We start from the raw sequence: 24,148 nt of genomic DNA, 5'->3' as shown, positions 1-24,148 counted from the left end.
ATATATATATATATATATATATATATATATATATATGTATATTTAAGACAGAGTCTCGCTCTGTTGCCCAAGCTGGAGTGCAATGGCACGATCTCGGCCCACTGCAACCTCCGCCTCCCGGGTTCAAGTGATTCTCCCTGCCTCAGCCTCCTGAGTAGCTGGGATTACAGGCACCTGCCACCACACCCGGCTAATTTTTGTGTTTTTAGTAGAGATGGGGTTTTGCCATGTTGGCCAGGCTGGTCTCGAATTCCTGACCTTAGGTGATCTGCCCACCTCTGCCTCCCAAAGTGCTGGGATTACAGGCATGAACCACCATGCCTGGCTGAAGGATAATTTATTTAGTACAGTACATTATTTGACCTTGAGTGCCAAGGTATGATTAGAATTGCTTAAGAGTTTGTCCACTGTGTTTATTGCAAAAATAACCCACAGATTCCTCTTTCTTTAGGGCAAGTAATAAGTCATGGGATCTTGACTCTTACTATTTTTTTTGGATGCAAATAAGTGAAGGTGACCAGAATTGTTCCTCTGTCTGGTGTGGAAAATAGATCTGGTACTTTATTGTTTGCATTTTGCTAAGAGTACACATACTCTTTCATAGGGCCAAATTTTATTCCCAGACCTAGCAAGTGGTTAAACTGGGATTTAAATCCAGTCAGTTTTGGCTTCAGAACCTGTGCTCTTACCTAACATAAAGGAACTGTGTTTTTAAAAGTACATAGACATTTGAGCAAAGTAGGTATATTCGAATTAAGTTCCTTGTTTGTCTTAAAATGGGAAATACTCATTTATCGTTTAATGTGCGAATGAGCAAATTGATTTTGTGATTAAATGATTAAGATATTGGTAGCTCATAATTTCCTTGGTAATTTAAAACTAATCTCAAAAGTAGGGAACCATAATTTTGTTTTTAGCTAATTATGTTATTTAAAGATATGCTGGGCCAGGCACTGTGGCTCACGCCTGTAATCCCAGTACTTTGAGAGGCCGAGGTGGGTGGATCACTTGAAGTCAGCAGTTCAAGACAAGCCTGGGCAACATGGTGAAACCTCATCTCTCCTACAAATACAAAAATTAACCAGACGTAGTGGTGTGTACCTGTAATCCTAGCTACTCGGGAAGCTGAGGCAGGAGGATCGATAAAGCCCAGGAGGCGGAGGTTGTAAGGTTGTAGTGAGCCGAGATTGCACCATTGCATTCTAGCCTGGGTGATGGGGAGTAAAACCATGTCTTAAAAAAAAATACTAAAACACCTAATGTTTATTTTTGTTTATTCCTTTATTTTCGAGATGGAGTCTGGCTCTGTCACCTAGGGTGGAGTGCAATGGTGCCATCTCGGCTCACTGCAACCTCCGCCTCCTGGGTTCTAGCGATTCTCTTGTCTCAGTCTCCCAAGTATCGGGGACTACATGTGTACACCACCATGCCTGGTTAGTTTTTGTACTTTTGGTAGAGAAGGGGTTTTGCCATGTTGGTCAGGCTGGTATCAAACACCTGACTGACCTCAAGTGATCCACCCGCCTCAGCCTCCCAAAGTGCTGGGATTATAGGCTTGAGCTACCGCTCCTGGCCCTGCCACCACGCCCAGCCCAATACTTAATTTCTAAGTTACACCATAGAAAATTGGCTTGCGCGGTGGCTCATGCCTGTAATCTCAGCACTTTGGGAGGCCTAGGTGGGTAGATTGCTGGAACTCAGGAGTTCTAGACCAACCTGGGCAACAAGGTGAAACCCCATCTCTACAAAAATTGCAAAAAATAGCCAGGCGTGGTGGCGTGCGCCTGTAGTCCCGGCTACTGGGGAGGCTAAAGTAGGGGGATTGCTTGAGCCTGGGAGGTTGAGGCTGCAGTGAGCTGAGATCATGCCACTGCACTCCAGCCTGGGTGACAGAGTGAGACCCTGTCTCAAAAAAAAAAAAAGAGAGAGAGAGAAAGAAAATGGAAAACTCAGATTGAGAGGGTCCCCCGGTAGCCTATAGTACACCTACATATGCTAACATGGCATCTTAAAGCTCATTATGACAGCTGGCAGATCAAATCACTGTGATGTGCTCATCCTGTTTCCCTATCAAGGAAACTCATAACAATCTACTTCTGTAATTAGTGAGCCACAGACTCTAGGCCATCGAGATTTTCCACATTCCCTAATTGTCAGATGCTGAACCATACTTGTACTGAATAAGTTGTGATACAGTGTAAGCAAGGGAAAAGGCCTTATGTATGTCTAACCTACTCTGCAAATAGCTGCATTCTTACAGAGTTGTATGTAAATTGAAGTTTTACAAAGCATGTCAGCACTTCGATTAGTACATTTTTATTGTGTGCTTATTGCATATTCAGTGTTTGCTGTGAGCTATACAAATAAGTATAAGGCATATGTTCCAGTGTCTAGCAAGAGAAAGAAGTTTAATACCAAGCAGAGAGAAATTAGGTACTACTAAACTATGAAACTGATTCCAGGGTATTCGGAATTTAAAAAGAAAGTAGCTAGGAGTATTTGACATGATTTTTCATGAACGAGGTGGGACTTCATTTCTTACTCAACAGTGATTTATTGAGTATCCACCATGTTCAATGGTGGTATGATAGTGAACATAGCACATATGGTCCTGCTTTTGTGGAGTTTACAGTCTAGTGAAGTAATAGAACTTAAATATGTGCAAGAAAACATTCTAGGTGAGGGGACCAGTTCTAAACAAAGTCATAGAAATAAATGATAAGAGCATGGACTGCATGGCAGTCAGTGAAGGGACTTGCCTGATTGTAGTAGAGATTTTATGTTGGGGAGGAGCATTGCAAGTGACAGATGCAGACCATCTTTTGAATGCTTTGAAGAACTATTTAAGTCTGTCTAAAAGTCCTTTGGATACACTGTTCCGGAGAGAGTTTGGGGGCTTTGGGGTCATACTGCCTTGGTTTGATCTCATCTCCACTCTAATTTGTTTAAGTTTAGAATTTTATAGTAAGTTTTCTCAGTGACCCAACTCTACAGGCAATAAAATGATATTTACAGAGTGGCTGGGGTCAGTAACTCTTGTATCAGTTAAGCAATGTACACGTGAAGTGCCAGTAGGAAGTCCAAGGAAAGGTTGGGAGAAATAAAAGAAGGTTAGTCAAGGAAAGAGAAATACATTCTGTGATGGTTGGTAGAATGTCATCAGAAATGTCTTCAAGCAAAACAGTACGTTTGCCTGTCTTTGTTTCTAGTTGCGTTTAACGGTACTGTGTTTTCCTTGTCTAAATATGAAGAAGAGAAACTAAACTGCAGCTATTTGACTTGGGCATCTGAGAGCTACCAATAGTTGGCTTAGGTTATGTTCTACATTTGAAGCATCTGGTCAATTTTAGATTGTCTTCTATACTTGAAGCATCTGGCTAGACCAGTTGTGTCCCAGTTTTGTATTTTACCTAAACTCAACTTGGTCAGAAGCTTATGTAGTAAGTATTGTTTGTAACCTGTGTTAGTACTCTCTTAACATGGCTTAAGGCGTGAATGGATTGCCAAATGAATACCTGTTATGACCTGTATTTTTTCTTGTTACCTTTGGATTTAATGTAAGTATAATAATGCTCCAAGAACATTTGACAGTATTGTTCAGGCACTGTTTTTTTTTTTTTTTTTTGAGAGAGGATCTGGCTTTATTGCCTAGGCTGGAGTGCAGTGGCACGATCACAGCTCACTGCAGCCTCAAACTCCTGGGCTCAAGCGATCCTCCTACTTCAGCATTCCAAGTAGATAGGACCACAGGCATGTGCCACCATGCCTGGCTAGTTTTTAATTTTTTTTTTTTTTTTTTATAGAGACGTGATCTTACTTTTGTTGCCCAGGCTGGTCTTGCACCCCTGGGTTCGAGTGATTCTCCTGTCTCAGCCTCCCCAAAGTGCTGGGAGTACATAGGCATGAGCCATCATGCATAGCTGCTTATTCAGGTGCCTTTAAGAAATTTTTTCCACCAGAAAAGTAGAAATGATCATACCAGACTACCTTTGTCTCCTCCCAATCTTTTATTATGGTGATGTCTAACCTTGTTATAAGGAGGAGCTTCTTTTAATCTCAGAGTCATGAGATCAGGGCAGATACTGACAGTGTAGTTCCTGAGAAGTAGTTGCTGGCTGTGCTGTTCTTCCTTTCACACTGGAAATCTTAGCTGAGACATGTAGCAGAGAGAAGACATTATGGGGAACCAGCATAGAGCTTTATAGGAGATGAGGTGTCTAGATCTACCAGTAGATCCCGATTTGCAGGTTTGAGACTCCTACCTTATTTCATCCGTAGCTGTTGCATTATACAAATCTAGTGGGCAGCAGCCACAGTCTGTAAAAATTATGACATGGACTTACGCAATGTGGCAGCCCTGGAAGCTACCCAAACCACTTCTATTTCTAGTCCTGTATTCCCTTCAATACCTCCTACATCCAGCAGCCATGATAGTCCCAACACGTTTATCATTTGAGTATCTTTGCTTCCCACTTTAAGGCTCCCCTTTAATCCAACAGATAAAATTTACATCTTTGTCTAAGGATTTCAAGGAGTTGCATAAATTTTCTTATTCTTTTTAAGTATACTCATCAAGAAAATAATACCTGCCTCGTCTAATTCATAGGGTGTTATCAGTATCAAGTGGAATAATGTATGCAAAAACACTTCATAAATTAAAGAATACTACACAAACATAATATTCTTTTTGAATGTATTATGTTGTGGAAAGAACACTGAATTTGAATCAGATGTCTGGCATCTCAGTTCTTTCTGCTGTTAATGAACTGTGACTTTGGACAAATTACTTTGTGCTTTGGGGACTTTGTTTCCTTACCTATAAAAGGAAACTAATAATGCCACTCTTATCTACCCAGAAACCTAAGAGCTACTTTTTCTTCACCTCCACATTCAGTCACCAAATTTGTTGTCTAGTTCTTAAAATTTCTTAAATTGGTCCTCTGCTCTCTATCTCCGTTCAGTTCCTAATCACTTCCCTTTTGGGCAGTAGCCTGTTAAAAAAAAAATTGTGGTAAAATATGCATAATATAATATTGACTTTCTTAACCCTTTTTTTTTTTTTTTTTTTTTTGAGATGAAGTCTCACTCTGTCGCCCAGGATGGATTGCAATGGTGTGATCTCTGCTCACTGCAGCCTCCACCTCCCAGGCTGAAACAATTCTCCTGCCTCAGCCCCCTAAGTAACTGGGATTACAGGCACATGCCACCCCTGGCTAATTTTTGTATTTTTTTTTTTTTTTTTGAGATGGAGTCTTGCTCTGTCGCCCAGGCTAGAGTGCAGTGGCACCATCTTGGCTCACTGCAAGCTCCACCTCCCGAGTTCATGCCATTCTCCTGCCTTAGCCTCCCGAGTAGTTAGGACTACAGGTGCCCGCCACCACGCCCAGTTATTTTTTTGTATTTTTAGTAGAGACGGCGTTTCACCGTGTTAGCCAGGATGGTCTTCATCTCCTGACCTCGTGATCCGCCTGCCTCAGCCTCCCAAAGTGCTGGGATTACAGGCATGAGCCACTGCGCCTGGCCTAATTTATGTATTTTTAGTGGAGATGGGGTTCCACCATGTTGGCCAGGCTGGTTTCAAACTCCTGACCTCAAATGATCCACCCACCTTGGCCTCCCAAAGTGCTGGGATTACAGGCATGAGCCACTGTGCCTGGCCCTATTTTAACCATTTTTAAAGGTACAAGTCAGTGGCATTGAGTGCATTCTTAATGTTGTACAATCATCACTGTTACGCATTTCTAGATTTTTTCATCATCCCAAACTGAAACTCTGTACCCATTAAATAATAGCTTCTCATTCTGCCTTCTCTCACCCCCTGATAACCTCATTCTCCTTTCTGTGTCTATGAATTTACCTATTCTAGGTACTTTTTGAAAAATAATTTCAATATTTATTTTTGATTCAGAGGGTACATGTGCAGGCTTATTACCTGGGTATATTGCATGATGCTGAGGTAGGGATACAATTGATACCGGCAACCAGGTACTGAGCAGAGTACACAATAGTTTTTCAACCCTTGCCCCACTCCCTCCCCACCGAGTAGTCCCCAGGATCTATTGCTGCCATCTTTATGTCTATGAGTACCCGTTGTTTAGCTACCACTTATGAGGGAGAACTTATGGTATTTGATTTTCTGTTCTGCATTAGTTTGCTTAGGATAATGGCCTCCAGCTGATTCCACGTTGCTTCAAAGGACATGATTTTGTTCTTTTTTTAATGGCCATAGTATTTCATGGTGTATATGTACAACATTTTCTTTATCCAATCCATCATCGATGGGCACCTAGGTTAATTCTATGTCTTTGCTATTGTAAATAGTGCTGCAATAAACATACAAGTGCATGTCTCTTTTTGGTAGGACAATTTATTTTCTTTTGGATGTATACTCAGTAATGGGATTACTGGGTTGAACTGTAGTTCTGTTTTAAGTTCTTTGAGAAATCTCCAAACTGCTTTCCACCGTGGCTGAACTAATTTACATTCCCACCAACAGTATATAAGCATTTCTAGGTACTTTTAATAAACGGAATAATACAATATTTGCCCTTTTATGTCTGGCTTATTTTACCTAGCATAATGTCTCAAAGTTTCATCCACGTTGTAGTATGGGTGAGAATTTCATTCCTTTTTATGGCTGAATAATATTCCATTGTTGGGTAATAACATTTTAACTGGTCCTCCTAACTCCAGGCTTTGCTCTATCAAATTTGTCCTTCATGATCTGACCTTACTTACCTTTGCAATCTCCTTACTGTTACAGTTCATGCCATATGCCTCAGCCATACCAACGGTAGTCCTTAAATATGCCATGCTGTTTGACAACTCTGTAACTTTATTCATGGCTCTTTTATCTGAAATTTATTTCCATTCTTCTGGAGAACTCCTACTCAATCTTCAAGACCCGGTTTACCTAACAATAGTGGATGGGTTAAATTATGATATGTTCATATAGTGGACTTCTAGTCAGCCTTTTACAATTATGGCATATATATTAGTGGTTAAAAGCACAGACTCTGGACCAGGCTTACTGGGATCAAATTTCAAATCTGTCACTTATTAACTATGTGACCTTGGGAAAATTCCTTACCCTCTCTGTATCTCAATTTTTTCATCTATAAAACAGGGATAGTAATTGTATCTATCCCATCAGGTTGCTGTAAACATTTAATTACTTAGAAGTATTAGCTAGGCCGGGCACAGTGCCTCATGCCTGTAATCCCAGCATTTTGGGAGCCCGAGGCGGATGCATCACTTGAGGTCAGGAGTTTGACACCGGCCTGGCCAACATAGTGAAACCCTGCCTCTACTAAAAAATATATAAAAATTAGCCAGGCTTGGTGGTGGGCACCTGTAATCCTAGCTACTTGGGAGACTGAGGCAGGAGAATCACTTGAATCCAGGAGGCGGAGGGTGTGGTGAGCTGAGATCATGCTACTAAACTCTAGCCTGGGCAACAGAGCTAGATTCTGCCTCAAAAAAAAAAAAAATAAAAATATTAGCTATTATGTTTTCTTTTATTTATTTTTTAGTTTTTAAATTTTTTGTAGAGACGGGGTCTCGCTATGTTGCTCGGGCTGATCTTGAACTCCTGGCCTCAAGGAGTCCTCCTGCTTTGGCCTCTCAAAGTGCTGGGATTACAGGCGTGAGTCACTGTGCTCAGCCAAAAGTATTAGCTATTGTTATATATTAATATTTACTGTCATAGAAAAATGTTTATTATATAGTGTTAAATGAAAAGAAACATGCTGTAAACCAGAATAGTATATCATTTTTGTTAAAAATGTGTGTGTTGTTGGGTGTGGTGGCTCATGCCTGTAATCCCAACACTTTGGGAGGACCAGGCAGGAGGGTTACTTGAGGCCAGGAGTTTGAGACCAGCCTGGGCTATATTGGGAGAACTAAGCTCTACAAAAAATACAAAATTAGCTGGGCATGTGGTACATGCCTTGAGTCCTAGCTACTCAGGAGGCTGAGGTGAGAGGATTGCTTGAGCCTAGGAGGTCAAGGCTGCAGTGAGCTATTACTATGCCATTGCACTCCAGCCTGGGCAACAGAGTGAGACACTGTCTCAAAAAAATGTGTGTTTATATGTATACACACATATAATATCCTCCTAGGCTTACATACCTCCCCTACGACACACACACAACCCTCAACATGTTAGTCTTCGTTATTTCTCAGTGATAGACCAATTGGTTGTTTATTTTTTATATTTGCTTATCTATATTTTCTGTTTTTCTCCATTTGACATTTATTTCTTACATTGGAGAGGGTGAAAAAAGACACAATTAAAGCATCTATTCTGTGAAGGCTTCCCTGATTTCCCTTCCTTCATCCTTTAGGGCACCAGAATACCCTGCATTCCTGAATTCCTTAAAGCCTGTGTTATATTCATTTACCTTTTAATCCCCAACTGGGACTAGTGCAGAGCCTAAAAATTACATGCACTTAGCCATATTAGTAAGGTGAAAATGGAATTATGTGCAAGCACTTTACACATGTTATCTCATGTACATCACTCAGCAGTCCCATGAGTAAGAGTTATATGTATTTTTCAGATGAGGAAACTGAGCATCAGAAGAGACCAAACAATTTGCTGAAGGTATACAACAGTAAGCAACAGAATTTGGATTCAAATCCAAGTCTGTTTGATGCCAAAGGTGGTCTTTTCAATGTATATTGAATGACTGAATGATCTAATGAATGTATCTGCTGTCTCAGATGACATAATTTATGAAAGACTTATTGATAAATAAATATGCTATATGGATGTAAAGATATGTTGTTATTTTCTGCTATATTTTCATCTGCACCCTAGATTCTGACAAGGCAAACCAGCTTTCCTTCTCCCCATGCACAATTTTTTCCCTCTATTAGTCTAAATTGGCAATTTTGGCTCTCCATTTGTCTTTTTATACTGCCCATGCTCTTTACACTCTTTAGGAACCTGACTCATAATTATGATATTAAGCTCTTCAGATTAATCTAGCCGCGTCCATCAGATTTACTGTTGTGTGTGCATGTTGAGGAAACTCATTGGAAAGTATCTGGCCAGATATAATTTGTTTCAGTGATGCCAAAGTATGGTAATTCCTAGTTTAATGTGTTTACCTTTTTCTTTTTTCTTTTTTTTTTTTTTTGAGACAGAGCCTATTTTCCTTTTTTTCATGTGCTGATATGTCCACATTTAATTTCCTACATTCATACTCATACCGCTTTCAAAAGAAGGTGTTGTCAATGATAAAACATTAGACAGAAATAGTTTTTAGACATAGGATGTTAATTAATAAGTTCAGCCTATGGCTTATTTAGGTTTATGTTTTTGTGTGTATGTGTACATAGCCTTCATCATTTAAGTTTATGTTTTGTGTGTATGTGTGTGCAGCCTTCATCAAAAGAAAAAAGGGGGATAGTCAAGAGGCATTTTAATAATTTATTTCATAGCTACAACAGAATATACTAAACGAAAATTTAGAATTTGATTATAGCTTGACTCCCTACAATTTTTTCAGAATTAAAAATTTGAATCCCCTTTAAAGCCAACTAACTGAAGGGAAGCATCTACTTTGTGAAAATTGCCTATCTAAAATGGGGGGGAAATAACCCCCTTTTAAGTACAGCACGTTTTTTATTCTACCAGAACCAGGTTTCTAAAGATTTCAACCTATTTTTATAATCTCAGTTTTTTGAGATGACAAAGTTCATTTTAGTGATTTCTAACTAAGAAAGCACAATCCACAGAACTGAAGAATGGATTCTGGAAAGGGAAACTTCCTGCAAATTATGAATTTATAGAAATAGTAAATATTTAAATTACATAAATAGTAAATATTATTGTTGGTAGTTATTTGTCTTGATTTCTGTTCAACAAGTGTGCATTTGAATTAGCACACAATTTATTTTATTCCTAGCAATTCAGTATATTTTTCATAGCCATCAATATTTGGGATTCTGCTTGCTTATAATTACAAATCACTTGAAACCTGCCAGTTGAAAACTCTCAAGGGTGTGAAATGATATGGGCCTTCTGTGAATTCATTCCCCTTTATCTGTATAAAATACCTGGCCAACCAGTTGTCTTTGACAATTTTAAAGTACTGTTTCCTTTCTTAAAAACTTCTTTCCAGAAGCTGGTCTCCCACACATTTCCAGTACATAATTTTTCATCCGTATCTGTCCTGACAGTGATTCAGCTTTGAATAGGAGAGAATGTAACCAGATTTTCACCCTTATTGGCCTAAGTCTTTATTTTTTGAGACAGAGTCTTGCTCTGTCACCTAGACTGGAGTGCAGTGGCATGATCTCAGCTCACTGCAACTTCCGCCTCCCGGGTTCAAGTGATTCTCCTGCCTCAGCCTCCCGAGTAGCTGGGACTACAGGCACGTGCCACCATGCCCAGCTGATTTTTGTATTTTGGGTGGAGACGGGGTTTCACCATGTTGGCCAGGCTGATCTCGAACTCCTGACCTCAGGTGATCCAATCCACCCGCCTCGGCCTCCCAAAGTGCTGGAATTACAGGCATGAGCCAACATGCCCAGCCAGCCTAAGTCTTTAAAACAGGACTTGAAAGAAATTGAAGGGTTGGATATGGGTGGGGATGTAGATCTAGACTATATTTCTGGAATGTTTGCTTCCTTCGTGCTGAAAATTTTTCTTTGGACCTTGGTATGAAAAGAGAAAATATATGAAAAACAAGAATGTTATGAAAAGTCTAAGTATTCTGAAAAATACATCAGTATACTACTTTGTTATCATACCATATAAATATTTCAGCTATAAAAATTATGACAAAATAAATTTTCTCCCAATATGTTAACTGCTTTAAAAAAAGTATTGGCAAGATTGATTATATTCTATTCTAAGAGGAAAGATAACTTTGCATAATCACCAAGATGGTTTACCAACATACACCACATATGCTGAGTATTACAGTCTTCACCAACATGAGTCAAATGCTAGCGTGAATAGGGTTGGTAGTATAAACCTACCTGGTACCTTTTTGGTTTTGCTGATTAAATGGTGCTAATGAAGCCAGGGTTATAGACTTCATCTCTGTGGGAGTCACTTGTCCTTTGAAGTCATTAGGTATGCCACTAACTCTACTCCACAGTTTTCCGAATGCAGTTTGTTCATTCAGAAAGGGAGGCTAGTACAGAGTAAAAATAGCTCAACAAAAAGCCATCATCAGTACCCATGCCCTTATCCTCCTGATGGGGGGAGGAGGGTCTGTAATGTCCAGGCTTTCAAACTCACATATACATTTTTATTATTAATCAATGGAGGCTGCACTTAGAAATTTATTTCTTTGGACTTCTGCAATATTCTGCTTATAAAGTGTTTCTGTGGTTCCCTCTTTGCCTTTATCTCCAGACTCTTTTGTCTCAAAACTTTACGGTCTCAGAGAACTAAGAAAAGACATGGCTCACTATATGCATTTGCAGAAAGTAATAAGGCTTTTGTTTTTTATCTCCATAAAGTGATCTCAACAAATTTCTCTAGAGTGACAAATCCACAGTTTCAGAATTGAAACTAAACAATTCTTTTGGGGTTTATTAGACTCCTCTATATTAAGTAGAGCAGTTTTAGGTGACCCTCTGGGAATCTCATGAAACTGAGCTTCCAGTGTGGCTCATAGTCTTTTGTAATCTATACAAATCTATAGTATCTTTTATTGAGTATCATTAAAGAATGAGGTATTTTGCAGAAGTGAATTTCAAAATAACTGAAGTATACCCTTTACATTTTTGTCATTCAGAGATCTTAAAGGGGGATCTGATGCATGCATCCTACAAAGGTATCCTTGAAATATGTTAACTTTTCAAAATAAAAATACTTTTATTTCTGATTAGAACATTGATAAATGGTCAATGTAAAAACAAAATCCAGTCAATATTTATTTATTTATTTATTTATTTGAGACAGAGTCTCATTCTGTTGCCCAGGCAGTGGGGGCAATCTCAGCCCACTGCAACCTCTGCCTCCCAGGTTCAAATGATTCTCCTGCCTCAGCCTCTTGAGTAGCTGGGGCTACAGGTGTCCACCACCACACCTGGTTAATTTTTGTGTTTTTAGTAGAGACGGGGTTTCACCATGTTGGCCAGGCTGGTCTCAATTTCCTGACCTCAAGTCATCCACCCGCCTCGGCCTCCCAAAATGCTGGGATTTTAGGCGTGAGCCACCGCGCCCAGCCCCAGTCAATATTTAGATATCTCTCCTTTCTGAGATTTATTTTTTCTTACAGCATTTATCACTACTTGACTTTTGCATTTTTTTTTTTTTTTTTTGAGATAGAGTCTTGTTCTGTCACCCAGGCTAGAATGCAGTGGTACAATCTCAGCTCACTACAACCTCCACCTCCCCGGTTCAAGTGATTTTCCTGCCTCAGCCCACCGAGTAGCTGGGATTACAGGTGCACACCACCATACCCGGCTAATTTTTGTGTTTTCAGTAGAGATAGGGTGTCACCATGTTGACCAGGCTGGTCTTGAACTCCTGACTTCAAGTGATCCTCTCGCCTCAGCCTCCCAAAGTTCTGGGATTACAGGCATGAACCACTGTGCCTGGTTCACTACTTGATTTTATACATTCCTTTGTTTGCTTATCGTCCATCTCCCTCACGAGAATGTGAGCCCCATGAAAGAAGAGACAGTGCTCCTCTTCACTGCTGTATCACCAGCACGTAGCTTAGTACCTGAAACATAATGGGACTTCAATAAATATGTGCTGACTAAATGAAGAAAGTAGAAATCACTCTTAATTCCACCATCCAGGGATTAGCCACTGTTAAGATTCTGGTATAATTTCTTTCTTCTTTTTTGGGGGGGATTTCTTTTTTTTTTATTATTATTCTTTAAGTTCTAGGGTACATGTGCACAACGTGCAGGTTTATTACATATGTATACTTGTGCCATGTTGCTGTGCTGCACCCATCAACTTGTCAGCACCCATCAACTCATCATTTACCTCAGGTATAACTCCCAATGCCATCCCTCCCCCCACCCCCTCCCCATAATAGGCCCCGGTGTGTGATGTTCCCCTTCCCAAGTCCAAGTGATCTCATTGTTCAATTCCCACCTATGAGTGAGAACATGCGGTGTTTGGTTTTCTGTTCTTGCGATAGTTTGCTGAGAATGATGGTCTCCAGCTGCATCCATGTCCCTACAAAGGACACAAACTCATCCTTTTTTATGGCTGCATAGTATTCCATGGTGTATATGTGCCACATTTTCTTAATCCAGTCTGTCACTGATAGACATTTGGGTTGATTCCAAGTCTTTGCTATTGTGAATATTGCTGCAATAAACATACGTGTGCATGTGTCTTTCTAGCAGCATGATTTATAATCCTTTGGGTATATCCCCAGTAATGGGATGGCTGGGTCATATGGTATTTCTAGTTCTCGGTCCTTGAGGAATCGCCATACTGTTTTCCACAATGGTTGAACTAGTTTACAATCCATCTAGTTTACACCAGCAGTGTAAAGGTGTTCCTATTTCTCCACATCCTCTCCAGCACCTGTTGTTTCCTGACTTGGGCAAAGGATATGAACAGACATTTCTCAAAAGAAGACATTCATACAGCCAACAGACACATGAAAAAATGCTCGTCATCACTGGCCATCAGAGAAATGCAAATCAAAACAACAATGAGATACCATCTCACACCAGTTAGAATGGCAATCATTTTTTTTTCTTTTTTGAAAAGCAACCCTATTAACTGATCTGGTATGATTTCTAACAAAAGTATTTTTCTTTTACATACACATTCTCATGTGTATATATACATTTATACAACATTTTAATAAAAATAGGACTATCGTCAATTGTTTGTAGCCTTTTTTCACTTTACTCATCACAGACATGATGTCATTAAGCCAAGAACTCTGTGTTTTTAATGGAGATATGATAATGTATTGGACCAATTCCATATTGATGTTTAGGTTGGTTCCAGTTTTTCAATCACATAAACAACCTTGTGATAAGCATCCTTAGCCATACATCTTAGTACAGTTGTCTGTACCTTTCCTCCCCTTTGAATATATTCTTAGAACTGGAATTTCTTGGTTAAAGGGTATGCATATTTTAAGACTTTTCTTTGAGACAGGGTCTCACTCTGTCAACCAGACTGGAGTGCAGAGGTGCAAACGCGGTTCACTGCAGCCTCAAGTGATCCTCCCACCTCAGCCTCATGAGTAGCTGGGACTACAGGTGTGCACCACCACACCCGGCTAATTTTAAAATTTCTTTGTAGAGACAGGGTCTTACTGTATTGCCCAGGCTGCCTATTTTAAGACTTTTGATAAATGTTGCCAACTTGTCTTTTGGAAACTCTGTCAGGATTGGTGTTAGTTTATACTACTCTCAGCAGTATATCATAGTTTGTTAACTCAAAACTATTTTGATATTAATGATTTTGGAAAAAAAAAGACTTTCTAGAACACATTAAGTATTTTTAGTGCTTTATTGCTTTTCTAGGCAGAATATCTGTACCTGATTTAATTGTAACACACACACACACACACACACACACACTCACTCATATATATATGGCCTGACATGTGCTCGACCTGTTATTGCTCACTGTCCTTGAGTTGAGAGTAGTGTTCTTCCTTCTACCACTGCCTCAGGAAAGGGGCATAGAGGTCCTTTCCAGAGCTGAGAATGTCAGTAAGAGATATATGTTCCTTGGCATCTTGACTTCCTAATTGGAATTTACTATATGTTTCCCCACATGAAACAGTATTATAGCACTATTAATGTATAGCCCAGCTGCACTATTGTCTCAACTCCTAAAAGTGGGCCTTTGAACCTAGCCATCATGTATAAAGTTCTTCCTATGAGAAAACATGTTTCATCTTCAATATTGAGAAACAACTGTTCAAGAAACCCATTTTTAAATTGAAGGTACTCATTCAGTAAGTACATATTGAGGGCTTATTGTATGTGTGAAGATAAATGTGCTAGGCCCTCAATGGGTAATTCTTTTCTTGATGATGCAGTGTTAAGGTACCCCTACTCCCTAGTCGTCGTTTTGGTCAGGTCAGGACAACTAGTTGCAATTGTAACCCAGGGAGAAAATATTACTGGAGTGTGTTTGCTAGGCAGGGGACCACTTACAAGGGTTTCTGTAGAACTTTGGAGGCCAGGATTAAAGGAATAGCTGCTCAGAAGAAGTAGAAGAGAAAAACATATAGGAAATGGTAAGGAAGTGGGAAAGTTGGAAAGATTAATGTGTTTCTTTTAGATTAAGGGGAGAAGAGGGTACTGTTTGTCTTCTCAAGATGAGTGAGGATGGACATTCAGGCTGACATTCGGCCATCAAAATGCCTTGTGTAGGAATATTAGTCTTTGCATATACCTTTACAAAGCTGACCTGTCATTGTTCTCTTTTTGCTTGAGGATGGTGCCATACTGCTGCTGCCGTATACCCAAAGAATTGCTTGAACCCATCCCCTTCATTACTTCAACTCTAATGACCATTACTTTTCATTAATTTAGGCTGTATTCTTTTCAGACAACATAAGGTAGGGGAAAAGAGCATACTTTTTGGAATCTCTGACGCCTGAGTTAGAGTCAGATTCTATCATTCATTAACTTATTTGTATTAGGCAAAGGGGCTCTCATTATCTCTTCGAACTTGAATCTTCTCTAGAAGGAGAAAAGTTTTATGTGATTACTAGGATTAAAGTGTTTAAAATGTCTGGAGTATTGATAGGAACTAAATAAATTTTAATTTGTTTCTTTTTTTTTTTTTTTTTTTGGAGACAGGGTCTCATTATGTTGCCCAGGCTGGTCTTGAACTCCTGGACTAGAAGCAATCCTCCTGCCTTGGCCTCCCAAATTTCTGTGATTACAGGCATGAGCCACTGTGCTCAGCTAAATCTTAATTTCTTTTATTCTCCTCTCCTCCACCTCATTTTCTATCCACTACCAGAATCATCTTCTATTTTAAAAATCTGTGTCTGAAAGAATACCATTATAAAATTAGTATATGAGGTTAAACATAGCCACCTGGCCATGTGTTTAGCTCTTGTCCTTCACAAAACTCCATTAATGTGACAGTGAAAAGATTTTAAAAAGGTTACACCTGCAAGGAAAAGAAAACAGGAGAGCTAAATCAGCAGAGAGATGAATTTAATATATTTTTGGAAGATAGGAAGCACATGAAGAGGGAGAACCTTCCTGCAGACGATATTAATGAGAAGTGAGCTCTTTAATCTCACATTACCCATGATAGGCTCAGAATTTGAAGGTAAGTTGTTTTTACTGAAAGGTGAAGAAGAGACCCAGGGCTGAAAATAAGGGAAGTGTTTTAAAAACTGCACAGGAAGTGATTGGACCTCTTAGTTTTTCTCAGGAGACCAGGAGTATAGTCTCAGTACTAAGTGAATCTGAAAGACTCTGAGCTCCTGGACAGTGGGGCAGAGTGGAGGATACTAAAGCATTGGGTTGAGAACAGGGGAATTCAGTGGAAGTCTGCATACTGTGTGGTCAGCCCCTTCCCCACACCTTGCTCCCAAATATAACAGCAAATAGAGCTTGCTTTGCAGATGGGAGACTGGAGAATTCTTTTCTTGGAAAATGAATGATCCCAGAGAAAAGAATTCCAGATGGTAACATGATAGGGTTCCACAATGAAAAAGCTAGCTAGCTGCCATTCACTCGATACTGAAATGCATAGTGGTTAAAGGCATGGGCTCTAGAGTTAGGCTTCCTGAATTTGAACTCAGACTTAACTACTTACCAGCTATATAACCTTGGGCAAGTTACTTAACCTATTTGTTCCTCAGTGTTCCCATCTTTAGGATGGGGAAAATTATGTTTACCTCAAGGTTGTTGTAAAGGTTAAATGAGTTAACAAAGCACTGTTGATGGTAAGCTCTGGTAAATATTAGCTGAGGAAGGAGGAAGTACCCAGGGTGACTTCCTTAGTTGTCAGAGGCAGCTCTGGACTTTAGATCATGCCCCATGGTGACCAGCAACCTTTTCTACTTAGGTAGTACATGGGGTCTGAACCGGGGCTTTGACCCCACAGAAGACACCTTTCCTCAGTCCCTCTCTCTCATTCTTAACTCTGACTTTTAGGAACATTCTTAAGACTGTCTCCAACTGGAGCATTGAACTCTTACTGTTCATTTATTCAATAAATGTTTATTAGGTGCCTACTCTGTGCAAGTACTGCTCAAGCTGCTGGAATAACAGCAGTGAACCAGGTCTGTAATAATAGCTAACATTTACTGAATGCTTACTGTGTGCTTTACATGTGTTAAGTTGTTGAATTCTTGAAACAACCCTCTGAAACAGATGCTGTTATGATCTCTATTTTACAGATAAGGAAACTGAGGCACAGAGATTAAATAACTTGCCAAGGTCACACAGCTAGCAAGCAGCAGAGATAGGAATCAAATCCAGACAGTCTGGTTCTTGAGTCTGTTTAAAAAAAAAAATTGTAGAAACAGGGGTCTCGCTGTGTTACCCAGGCTGGACTAGAACTTGAGTCTATGTTTTTAACCATTTTGCCTCCCTGTTCTCATGGAGCTTATGTTCTGGAAGTGGGAGGCTGACAGTAAATAAGTAAACAAAGAAAATAGAGACCAAGTAGCAATAGGCAGTACCAATTGAGTATCCCTTATCAGAAATGCTTAGGACCGGAAGTGTTTCGGATTTCAGAATTTTTGGATTTTGGAATATTTGCATATATGTAATGAGATATCTTGGGGATAGGACTCAGGTTTAAACATGAAATTCATTTATGTTTCATCTATAACTTGTACACATAGCCTGAAGTTAATTTTATTATTTTAAATAATTTTGTGCATGAAACAAAGTGTGTACAATATACCATTAGAAAGCAAAGGTGTCACTATCTCAGCCACCCATGTGGACAATCTGTGATCAGCCTAACCATTGTTCCTGACTCTGAATTTATATGCTACTGGTAAGCAATCATTTTCTTGCACTTATTCACATACCTGTAAATTTTAATCAATTAAAAAACATGACATACCATTAATACAGTGAAAAACAAGGTATTCAGGGTAGTTAAGCAGCACAATAGCATCACCAGAATTCCTTTTTTAGCTGTTAAACCACAGCAACAAACAACAACAAGTTTTCAGTCTCTACTTATGATACTGTGTTTTGATTAAAAGATTACTGTATACTATATTTTATGTTTTTAGGTGAATAGAAACATTAGAAATAGGTGAAGGACCAGAAAATGGGTCCTCTAGGGATGAGGAGGCATTCTGCTGCATGGCTTTTAAAAATGTCTCTTCTAGGCCAGGCGTGATGGCTCATATCTGTAGTCCCAGCACTTTGGGGGGTCAAGGCAGGAGGATTGCTTGAGCTCAGGAGGTCGAGACCAGCCTGGACAACATAGCAAGACCTCGTCTCTACTAAACATTTAACAAAAAATTAGCTGGGCGTGGTGGCACACACCTGTAGTCCCAGCTACTTGGGATGCTGAGGTGGGAGGATTGATAGAGCCCAGAAATTTGAGGCTGCAGTGAGCTATGATAACACCACTGTACTCCAGCCTGGGCAACAGAGCAAGAACCTGTCTCCAAAAAAACCCTAAAGTTTCCTCAAGAGTCTTCTGCCTCATTAGCAATGGTTTTTTCTTAGAAGTCTCTCTTTGATATTTTGGACAGATATGATTTCTTGTTCTGTTATGAATGCACGCAGGTACGTTGCAGCTGAAGGGAGCTGGGAGGGCCTTTTTTTTTCCCCCCTTAGGGATGCTGAATAAACTGTTGTGTGCCTGCATTTTGATTGCAACCCATCACATGAGGTCAGGGGTGGAATTTCTCAACTCGTGGTATCATGTTGGCACTCTAAAAGTTTCAGATTTTGGAGCATTTAAGGTTTCGGATTTTCTTTTTATTTTATTTTATTTTATTTATTTTATTTATTTTAAGTGATCTTTTTTTAAAATTTTATTTTATTTTATTTTTTTATTATTATACTTTAAGTTCTAGGGTACATGTGCATAACGTGCAGGTTTGTTACATATGTATACTTGTGCCATTTTGGCATGCTGCACCCATCAACTCGTCAGCACCCATCAACTCGTCATTTACATCAGATTTTCAAAATAGGAATGCTCAACCTATCTGATAACATATAAAACAAGGATCCGTGATACAGAGGGACTGGCAGAGGGTAGCTTTAGTTGGGGTGGTCAATGTTTATGAGCACCAAGTGAGATAAGTTATAGTTCTTTTTTTTTTTTTTTTTTTTTTTTTTAAATAGCCTTACTCTGTTGCACAGACTGGAGTGCAGTGGTGTGATCTCGCATCAGCCCCCAGAGTAACTGGGACTACAGGTGTGCACCACCACACCTGGTTTTTTTTTGTGTGTGTGTCTTTTGTAGAGATGGCATTTTACCATGTTGCCCAGGCTGGTCTTGAACTACTGCGCTTGAGCAATCCACCTGCGTTGGCCTCCCAAATGCAGGATTACAGGAGTGAGCCACCAGGCTTGGCTGAGTTCTTTAAGAATTAATTACTTAGAGTATTGCTGTCTCTGCAGATTTGCAAAATGCCCTTTCTATGATTTGATTTATAATGCTACCCCCACACATTTTAATATTACTAATAAAAAGCAGGAATAGTTCATGTGCACTGGTGTCTTACTGTGTGTGAGGGACTATACTAAGCAATTTATATAGAATGTTTCATTTTATGCTCATAGCAATGCTATTATAATTCTTTTCTTTTTCAGTCATGGAAAACTAAAGCTTCAGGAGACAAGTGACAGGCCCAGGGCCTTAAATTTAGCAAGTGACAGAGCCAGGATTTGAACAGCGGTAGCCTGATTCCAGAACCACTGCTGTTAAATACTTAACCATTTTATCGATGAAGTGATTTGTGCAAGGTAATTCTTTTTATAAAAAATAGCCAACTTTTATAGAGATATAAAATATTCTTTTTTTTTTTTTTTTTTTTTGAGACGGAGTCTCGCGCTGTGTCACCCAGGCTGGAGTGCAGTGGCGCGATCTCGGCTCACTGCAAGCTCCGCCTCCCAGGTTCAGGCCATTCTCCTGCCTCAGCCTCCGAGTAGCTGGGACTACAGGCGCCCGCCACCACGCCCGGCTAGTTTTTTTTTTTGTATTTTTAGTAGAGACGGGGTTTCACCATGTTAGCCAGGATGGTCTCGATCTCCTGACCTCGTGATCCGCCCGCCTCGGCCTCCCAAAGTGCTGGGATTACAGGCTTGAGCCACCGCGCCCGGCCGAGATATAAAATATTCTAAGCATTACTGGGTCTTCACAGTAACAGTGAAGCTTACCTATATTTTGGAGGCTTCAAGATAGGACATAAACAACACATTTTGAGTAAAGAAGCTTCTAGGGTTGTATGATTTTATCACCCCAAATTAGCAATTTTGTTCATATGAACTAAGATGCATAAGATTCTTTAGCACAAAGCCAGAGCCAGGATTTGACACCAGGCCGTTTGACTTAAGATGTAGAGCCACTCCACTGCAGAGTAACTGATAACATGTAACTTATCTTTGTTCAACGTACTGTGGGAAACCAGTCTAGTGAAATTACATTTTAACAGTACCCAAGGAATGTTTGTTAAATAATTTTTAGTTTTCTAAACCTTCTAAATTTCTCACAACAAAAGCTGAGTGAAGGCAGTTTTATTTTACAGACTTGGAGATAGTGTAGAGCAGTGGCGCAGAGTGAGAGTTCTTGGGTCAGATTGTCTGGTGGCTTCTGCTAGTTTTCGCTTCTTGATTTAACTGATCCAAGTATTAATATAACTTTGAATAGGCAACCTTGCCCTCCAAGCCTTAGTTCCCTTAATTGTGAAAGAAGCTAATATAGTATCTTCCTCATAGGATAAGTATGAGGACTAAATGAGACAACCTGTCTACAAAGTGCTAGGCATGGTGCCTTTTGACCAGCCATCTCTTATCTTGGAAATGGACCCCTCATTCATCATTCATGAATCCAAAGTGAAGTTTTGGCTCTATTGCCTTGTTTATCAGTGCCTGAAATATTCTTCTGACAAATAGTGTGCATGAACTTAGAGTATAGACTTCCCTGACGTATTTTTATTGCTCAGTGCCAAGTTTTAAAAACTTATGGTAAAATACACATACCATAAAATTTACCATTTAAACCATGTTTAACTGTACCGGTTCTATGGCATTAAGTATAGCCACATTGTCGTGCAACCATCCCTACTATCCACCTCCACCTCCACCTTTCTTCATCTTCCCAAACTGAAACTCTGTACCCATTAAACAACACTAGTGGCAGTTTTTGCTTATTATTCTTTTTGACTGAGGCTGCTAGTTAGGAGAAATGTTACTCTGTTTGTACAAAGAAAGACTTTAAAAGAAATGTGATTAGAAATCTATATTATCCCAAAAGCATAATCCATAAATAAAAAATGGATATACTGGACTTAATTAAAATGAAAGCTTTTGCTCTGTAAAAGAAAATGAAAAGACAAGTCATAAACTAGGAGAAGATATTTTAAGTCAAATTTTTGTTTAAGAGATGCAGTCTGTGTTCTCCAGGCTGGACTTGAACTCCTGGCCTCAAGTCATCCTCCTACGTCAGCCTCCTGAATAGCTGGGACTACAGGTATGTGCCACTGTGCCCAGCTGCAAATCACATTTTTGACAAAGATTTGTATCCATAATAAACTTTTAAAACCCTCCAAATGTAACAACGAGGAAACAACCAAATAACAAAATGAGCAAGAGATGTGAATAGAGACTTCACCTAGAAGATATGAAAATAGCAAATAAAGGAAATGCAGATTAGGCAGATGAAAATTAAAACCAAAATGACAATTATAACAAATGTACCACTCTGGTATGTGATGTTGCTAACGAGGGAGGTTGTACGTATATGGTGGTAGGAGGTATTTGGTAAATCTCTGTACTTTCTGCTCAATTTTGTTGTGATCCTAAACATCATCTGTAAATAAAGTTAAAGTGAGATACCACTGTACACTTATTTTTAGAAGGTCTGGAAAAAACAAAAGTGGCAATCCTAATTGTTGGCAGGTGTGCAGAACAACTGGAACTTTTATACGTTGCTGATGGGAATACAAAATGACACAGCCACTTTGGAAAACAGTTTGCCAGCAGTTTCTTATGAAATTAAACCTGTATCTCCAATATGACTCAGCAATCCTACTTCTAGATATCTCTCCAAGAGAAGTGAAAACCTGTGTTTACACAAAAACCTGTATATGAATGTTTATACTAGCATTGTTCAGCATTAGTCAACAAAAATTGGAAACAACCCAGTTATTTCAACTGGTGAAAAAGATGAATAGATTGTTGTATATTTATACCATAGAATACACTCCTTGATTCATGCAATAACATAGATTAATCTTAAAATGCATTTTGCTATGTGAAAGAGACCAGATACAAAAGGCTATGTATCATTTCATTTATCCACTTATATGAATAATCATTCTGTTTATATGAAAATCTGAAAAAGCAAAACTGTAGGGAGGAAAACAGTGGATGCCAAGGTTTGGGGGTAAGGGAAGTATTGCTTATAAAGTAAAGGCATGGCATGAGGGAATTTTGGACGTCATGGGATGGTTCTCTCTCTCTCTCTCTCACACACACACATATATACACACACACACACACACACACACACACCCCACTACCTCTCTCTCTCTCACCAACTGTCACCAAATTGATGGGCATGTTGTTAGTGTTAATATTTGGTCTGGTGTACTAATTATCACCCTCCCCCAAAATCTATATTATCAGCTTGGTAGCATATATAGTACGGTTTCATTAAAGAAAATAAATGATGATTTATTAACTAATACGTCATATGAAAAGTCATAGAAACGTGTTTTTTAGTTTAAAAATATGGGTATGGGGATATACACACACACATTTATTTATCGTAAACTTCTTACTTCACTGGAATTTGCTGGTTATACCAGATAAACTTTTTCCACTGCTTGAGCTTTCGGTAGACCATTGTGCAAGTTAATGATAAATTTCACGAGCATAACACCTACTTAAGTTTCTCAGACTCTGTTACAGAAAAGCATTTATCTTGTGGTTCAGGCAGCCTGGGATGGAAGGTAAATGCTTTCTTTTTATAAGTATCCTGAAATCTCAAGTGTAATAGGGAACACGATATTAACATACATTTTCAAAACGCCTCGTTCAGTTCTAGTTCCTTTTTTTTCCTTACAAACTTAAATCTCTTCATAACCATCAGACGCCATACCACCCTTGTGAAACAGCCTGCTAGAACTAGACATGTCTCGGGATTCTTAGAGGACTGGGCTAACCAAAGTGGGATTTGAACTTGTTTGAGGAATAAACATGGGTAGTGAGCTGAACCTCTTAATTCCTAGAATTTATGGGTTTAACACTACAAGGGTTGTCACCCTGTTTATTCCTGTAAATAATTAAGACATGTTTATTGTAGAAAACTTCACAATGCACAGCAGAGATTATAAGAGTACTACCATAATTATTACTTCTAAGATAGCTGTTCATTTAGTCTTACAAATTTTGCTATGTAGGTATATACATATGTGTCTGTCCGTGTCTCCTTTTAAAAACAACCAAAAAACCCTCATTTTAATATTCAATATATTATTGATTGTCTTTGTATGTCAGAAAATTTGAATATAATAGTTGTGTATTCTACTGAATATTTGAAATATTATTTATTTTACCAATTCCCATTTTATTAGTCTTTTAACTTATATCCACTTGTTTTGGCTGGGCGTGGTGGCTCACACCTGTAATCCTAGCACTTTGGGAGGCCGAGACAAGTGGACCACTTGAGTCCAGGAGTTCGAGACCAGCCTGGCCAACATGGCAAAACCCCGTCTCTACTAAAAATACAGAGAATTAACCGGGTGTGGTGGTGTGCGCTTGTAATCCCAGCTACTCAGGAGGCTGAGGCACGTGAATTACTTGAACTTGGGAGGCGGAAGTTGCAGTGAACTGAGATTGTACCACTGCACTCCAGCCTGGGTGACAGAGCAAGACACTGTCTCAAAAAAAAAAAAAAAAAAAATTACATATATCCACTTATTTTTGCTCTGATGAATATTGCTATATTAGTATCTTTGAGTATCTCTCCATTATCCCTCCATTTATTCCTGAAAGCAGTATGGCCAGG

General features: G+C 39.2%; 1 protein-coding gene and 1 pseudogene across 3 annotated transcripts in view; both read left to right on the top strand.

The window, feature by feature from the left end:
• The window catches only part of ATP7A (ATPase copper transporting alpha), a 144,590-nt gene that overhangs the window by 5,741 nt on the left and 114,701 nt on the right, over nt 1-24,148 (top strand). The gene's annotated exons all lie outside the window — the stretch shown is intronic.
• Nucleotides 10,535-24,148, top strand: part of LOC112615178 — a 40,964-nt pseudogene continuing 27,350 nt past the window's right edge.

Source organism: Theropithecus gelada, chromosome X, assembly GCF_003255815.1.
Source record: "Theropithecus gelada isolate Dixy chromosome X, Tgel_1.0, whole genome shotgun sequence".
Lineage (NCBI taxonomy): Eukaryota > Metazoa > Chordata > Mammalia > Primates > Cercopithecidae > Theropithecus > Theropithecus gelada.
The sequence above is the reverse complement of the archived record's forward strand: the minus strand, read 5'-3'. Positions and strand labels throughout refer to the sequence as shown.